Here is a 6,433-nt window from a genome sequence, read left to right as displayed (position 1 = left end):
GCTGTCTTGGTTATTGAACCTAGAGCTGCCGATATCGCTGGGGTGTGGCTGTCTTCTAAAATATTACTTTTTCTCCAGCTCTCTCTGCAGGCATGGAGCCCAAGCACTGAAAATTTATACACATATATGATTTTTTAATTTATTTTTTATTGCTGGATAATAGCTCTGAAATTTTCTGTTAGTTTCTGACTAAGCTCATGCCAGCTCTGATTATAACTTATTTGGGGTTGAACTGATTTATGATGTACGGGCCTTAGTGAGCAGCAGATTCAGGCCCTAGTGTGGAACCAGGCCTTAGCCTTGACCAGAGTCAGGCCTAATTGAGGACCAGACTCAGGCCTAAGTGTGGACTGGAGTCAGGCTGTAGTGTGGAACAGTATGAGGCCTCAGTGAGAACCACAGCCAGGCCGCAGTGTGAGCCAGAGTCAGACTTAACGTGGACCAGTCAGCCCTGAAAGTGGACGAGAGTCAGGTCTTCAGTGGTTTAGAGTCAGGCCTGAGTGTGGACCAGAACCATGCCTCAGTGTGGACCAGAATCTGTACTGAGTGTGGACCCGAGTCTAGCCTGAGTGGGTACAAGAGTCAGGCCTTGGTGTAGACCAGAGTGAGGCCTAAGTGAGTAATATCAGGAGGAGTCGGTTCCACACTCTGGAAACAGTCAGGCCTGATGCTGGTCACACTCAGGCCTGATGCTGGTCACACTCAGGCCTGACGCTGGTCACACTGAGGCCTGACTCTGGAAACACTCAGGCCTGACTCTGGTGCACACTCAGGCCTGACTGTGGTACGTACTTAGGCCTCACTCTGGTATGACTCTGGTTCTGACTTAATCCTGACCCTGGTAAAGCAATTGTAAACATCTGCTGTGCAGTTAACACCCACCAGCCCTCGTGTGTGCTCAGTCGCTTCAGTCGTGTCCAACTCTTGGCGACCCGATGGACTGTGGCCCACCAGTCTCCTCTGTCCGTTGGATTCTCCAGGTAGGAATTCTGGAATGGGTTGCCAGGCCCTCCTCAAGGTATCTTCCTGAGCCAGGTAACCAACCAGTGACGTCTCCTGCCTTTTCTGCATCTCAGGCAGATTCTTTACTGCTGAGCCACCTGGGAAGGCCCTCACCAAGCCTGGGCACCTGTTAAACAAACAAACAAAAACCTACACTCAACAACTGTTCTCTGAAAGGTAGTGGACAAAGAGCCTGAGACCCAAATCACTAAGGCCCCACCTCGCACCCCCTCCCCGGAGGCCCCACCTTGGCAGGGCCAGCCCCGCCCTGCTTCTCCACCCCTTTCCTTCCCTGCCCAGGGTCCCACCGCACCCTCCCTCCCTAGGGCCCCTGCCCCTCTCCTCTCCTCCCCTCCGCAGGGTCCCGCCCTCCCCTCCCCTCCCCTCCTCTCCCCAGGGTCCCACCCTCCCCACCCACTCGTCCCTGGACCCTCTCCAGCAGGCATGTGCAACTTTTCCCTCACACTGATCCCACCACAGAGGCCTGCGGTGCGTGTCCACACTTGTTATGGGATGGGGCCACATGGTCTTCTCAGCTCCAAGCAGCCTTCCTGCGCGTGTGCAGAGAGGGAAGCTCTGCTTGTCCTCAGGAATGGGCATTTTATCTCTTGACCCCAGCAGGGCTCAGCTTCTGCCACTAGCTTTGTCCTTGGAGTGTCTGGTGAGAACAGAGCTTCAACTTTACTCCACCTGACAGACTCCAGCTTTCCAGCCTGGGGGCCCTTCTATCTCCTACCTCAAATCCCTCTGAGAAACATGAAAAATAAAATTGTTTATTGGGAATATGAAGGGCAAAGGTCTGTCTTCTGGAGCTTCTTCAGGCTGGCATGGGACTGTAGACCCCACCTTGCTGGGGTCACGGAGCTCTCACCCTGTCTCATGAAGGGGCCCCAGGGTGACTTCTGGTGTTAATCTCTCAGGATCTGTTCCAAGGATGGACTGGAATCTCTGCATTACCCTTATCTTGATGTGAAACTGTAGTAATCTGAAAGAGACAAATTTAACAAGGAGATTTAGAAAAGCAGGGGCTGAAGATCGGTAACAGAATTACTGTGACCAGGGGCCCAAGCAGGAGTGAGAATCGGGTTATGTTTTGCAGCAGTTTTGATCCTGGTCCAGATAGTCAGCACGGGTGGTGTCCTGTCCAAAGGAACGGAGCCTTTGCGTGGTCTTACATACTTCCGATGTCTCCTGTATTAGCCCAGAGTGACTGATGTGGGTGTGACAGGCTCAGTTTCAAGTCGTTGGAGGAGTGACAACCTGAGCAGTAATAAGGAAAATAGATCTTTTTTTTTCCAGGAGAGTAAGCCTGAGTTCCAGTCCAGACCTGGCACTTCAAGGAGACCTTTAGCCTGGTAGCCAGTTGTCTAGATTTATCTAAATAGAGTTTAACGTCTGATGTGGTATTATTAATAACACAAAGAAAATCACAAAACCCAAAGCAGTTGTCACAGTTACTGACTTTAGTGCTTCTCTAGGCATGAGAAGAGGCAGGAATCTGGGCTCATGAGAATCTTTCCTGAAGACATCTAACCGTCTGAAGGCTTGCTCTGCCGGCTTCCCCAGAGCACGGGGCCTCCTTCCTGACCTCCACCTCAGTGCCGTTCAGGGTGTGCTGAAGGCCAACCACGGCAGAGGCCCCTGATTCAATCTTCGCAGGAGCAGACGGCGGTGCCAGTCTCCTGTCAGCATGGCCCCCTCATGGCCGGAGGTTTGATGACGGTTTTGGTGGCATCTCACATCCATTTTGAGCCATGGTGCTAGGCACGCTCGTTCCCAGGCCTGGCAGAGATTCCACTGACAGGCCACTCAGTGCGCCGTTACTGGACAAGGCCACAAAGCAGCAGCCGGGAGCCGCTGGGCCACCTGTCTCTCCAGCCTCTGTGGCCCATGAAAGCATTCCCATTTGGAGCTTCTTCCATATTTAGGGTTAAACCACTACCATCACTGAGCTCATGAGGAATGATATGATATCATTGTGTTATCAGAGGCTCAGTCGTATATTTGGTAATGCAAGAAGCAACTCGAAAGCAGGCAGAACAAGAAATAACACAGCTGGCAGTGCTAGTAGGGTCACAGGCAAGAATCTGAGAACCTGGACGAAGTGCAGCCAGTGTAATCCAGGTCCTACGTTTACTAAGACGGAAAAGTCTTAGTAAACATAGACCTGAATTAACAAAACTAGAATGTAATATTTAATGAAACAAGTTTTCTCCTAAAATTACCCCCATTTTTATTAAACTAGGCCAAGACTAATTTGTTTTAAAAATAAGTTTGGTGTACTGACCACACAGCTTCTTCTACATGGTCTCTGCTGTAATTCCTCAGGAGTCTTGGACTAAAATTCCCAAAAGGCCTCTCAAGGCCTAGAAAGTCATGCCAGAGGCTTGCCATCAGATTTTGACTAAGTGGATTTTTCTCTCTTGTTGCTAAGTTGCTAAGTCGCTTCAGTCGTGTCCAACTCTGTGCGACCCCATAGACGGCAGCCCACCAGGCTCCCCCGTCCCTGGGATTGTCCAAGCAAGAACACTGGAGTGGGTTGCCATTTCCTTCTCCAGTGCAGAAAAGTGAAAAGTAAAAGTGAAGTCGCTCAGTTGTGTCCGACTCCTAGCGACCCCATGGACTTCAGCCTACCAGGCTCCTCCGTCCATGGGATTTTCCAGGCAAGAGGACTGGAGTGGGGTGCCATCGCCTTCTCCGTTCTCTATTCTAAAGGTCCCCCAAATCTCAAATCTTTGAGATTCTTGTATGTGTCAGGAGATGGTCTTTTCATTTACCTGATAAGGCTGCTCAGAACCCAAGTGTCTCTAATTTCTGGAGGGACAAGGCAGAGAGAAAAGAAAAAATGTTTGAATCTTTACCCAGAGGTGTAAATTACCAAACTGTTGTAAGTCTTACGTAGCTTGAGGAGAAGAGCTTCTTTATACCTGAAAAGAGTGGAAGCCAGTAATGCGTCACCCCAAAGGTCATGAACGTTATAATCAGTTTAGCAGTTGATGTAGCCCCACGTAATTAGTCTTTGTTCTGTGTCCCTGCCTGATGACTGAGTGTGATGATGACAGTGACGGCTTTGAGAAGTTTGGGAAGCTTTGTTAAGGCTTGCACGGTGTGTCCAGTGAAGTGGGTGCCATGATCACTGGAGACTGTGGCAAATGTACCCCAAGTGGAAAACACATTTTAAACTATTTTTTCCCATTGTGAGGCCATCAAACGTGTAACATGTACCCAGGAAAGGCTGGAAGCCTTCAAATATAAATGAGGTCTGTCCGGGAGCTGGGGAGAGCTGAGTGGCCGTCTTGGATTTCCCGTGGCCCTGACTCAGTTACAGTGTGTTTACCACTGTAAATTCCTTGATTTCGGAGACTATTGCCAACTCCTAAGAACATCAGGAAAACAAAAGTCTGACAACGAGGGGTTAATTCTTTGTAGAAGCAGAATTAGCTTTATCTACATGTACCACAATCTTCATAGATCATTGTGAAGTAATATTTAGTTCACCAAAGTAACCAAAGATTTTAAAAACAAATATAAATCACTTTAAGGCAAAGAAATTTATATAGACTGTTATCAAGAGCCACATTCTAAGAAAACTTTATTCTCTTAATAGGGAGAGAAAACCAAATCCCAGTCTGGTCACAGCTTACTATTAATCACCAAATTTATTTACCTAATCAAATTCAGTGTAGTCTTAGAGAGTCCTGGCCACATATAACATTATCTTCCCAATATTCAGTTCAGTTCAGTCACTCAGTCGTGTCCTACTCTGCGACCCCATGGACTGCAGCACGCCCGGCCTCCCTGTCCATCACCAACTCCCAGAGTTTACTCAAACTCATGTCCATCGATGTTCCTTTCGATCATGTCCATCCCAGTGTTGCTTTAATGCAAACCTTGAACTCCTGGATTTCGGGTTTCAGCACCAAGTGGTCTTGCAGGCAGCAGTGAGCCGTCTTGCACTGAATGTGAGGAGCCTGGATGAGAACCAGGAGTCCTCGCTGCCAGACCAGCAGGGGCCAGAGGCCAGAAGCAAAGTGACCCTGGGTCTTTCCTCTGCTTGAAAGCAAGAATGTCTCAAAGAGGCAAACCCTGTAAAAACAGATACAAAGTTCACTATTAGGGACAGGGCAGAATGTCTGGGCAAGCACACAGAGAAGCAGTTTATTTATTTAAGACAGAGACTAAGTACCACACACGGGGTAAGCAGTGCCGGAGTCCTGGGTGAGAGCCCAGTGAGAGGAGACTTACATCACTCACACAGGACGCCCTTCTGGGCCTTTGTTTACATTTGGAAAAAACATATATCATATAATACCACTCCTAGGTGGAACCTAAACATGGATACAAGTGAACTTCTTTACAAAACAGAAACGGCTTCACAGACTTAGAAAATAAATTTATAGTCCCCAAAGTGAAATGTGTGGGGCGGAAAGAAACTAGCAGGTTGAGAATAACATAAACACACTACTATTTATACTTCTAGAATAATCCACAAGGACCCACCACAGAGCACAAGAAACCCTCTCAAAACTCTGAAATAACCTCTATGGGAAAAGAAACCAGTAAAGAATATATGTACTTCTACGAATAAACGAATCAAGTTTCTGTACAAGCCATCACAATGTAAGTCACCTGTAAACTACAATTCAAAAACATTTTTTTAAAAAAAGAGAAAACTGCTGACTCTGTTCCCTTCTGGCCTTGGGGACCTGGGCTGGTGTCACATCCCTGGAGTCTGAGCAGGCTTGAGTCCCCAGGCGGGACTGTCCTGGGGCTGAGGGCGCTGGGGAGGGTTTGCCAGGCAAACAGCCCCCCACCCCCCCACCCCCATGGACATGGACTGCCTGTTCCCCTCTGCATAAGCCCACAATCTGCAGATCCAGGGGACCCTCCTGCAGCAGAGCCAACCCTAGCGCCCCCAAAGGATGGTGGGGTCTCTGGGCTGGAAGAGCTTTGCAAAGTACTCTGGGCTCCGTGTCTCCTGGTGGCAGGGTTCCCACCTCCAGCCTCCTTCCTTAGGGTCACCCCACTGAGAGGACAGCTCTTCTGCAGAGTGGTGTGGCAATCGTTGAGATCTGTCGGGGGATAAAGGCTCAGAGAGAAGAAGGAAGGAGACACAGCCTTGGGTGGATCCATTCTAATTAACAACCCGGAACAGGACTTGCCCTAAGGCTCTGGTGGGCATGAAGAAATGCTGCCACCTTGTGGCCGCTTTAGGTAACATCAACTGAAAAACCTGCGCTGATGGGCACTTAATAATATTCACCAGGCCTGCTCGGATGTAAGGAAAAAACACCTGTCCTTAACTAATGCCCTCGAGTAGGTCCTGGAAAAAGAATTTAAAGCAGAGCAGACGGTCCAGAGGCCAACTTTGAGAGGTCAGTTTTACTCACACTGGTTTTTTTAAAAAATCACATGAATGGCCTTCACATCA

General features: G+C 48.8%; 1 long non-coding RNA gene across 1 annotated transcript; it reads right to left on the bottom strand.

Annotated features, from left to right (window-relative positions):
- Positions 1–991: 991 nt before the first annotated feature.
- Positions 992–4,789, bottom strand: LOC147354337 (uncharacterized). Its single transcript, XR_015146390.1, has 3 exons — positions 4,670–4,789; positions 1,874–1,987; positions 992–1,129 (listed from the first exon to the last, which is right to left on the bottom strand). It is a non-coding gene; the product is annotated as an uncharacterized LOC147354337 (long non-coding RNA).
- Positions 4,790–6,433: the final 1,644 nt, after the last annotated feature.

Source organism: Bos grunniens, chromosome 18 (genome assembly GCF_055505025.1).
Source record: "Bos grunniens cultivar Pamir isolate PY7600 chromosome 18, Bosgru_T2T1.0, whole genome shotgun sequence".
Lineage (NCBI taxonomy): Eukaryota > Metazoa > Chordata > Mammalia > Artiodactyla > Bovidae > Bos > Bos grunniens.
This window is presented reverse-complemented; position numbering and strand designations above follow the sequence as displayed.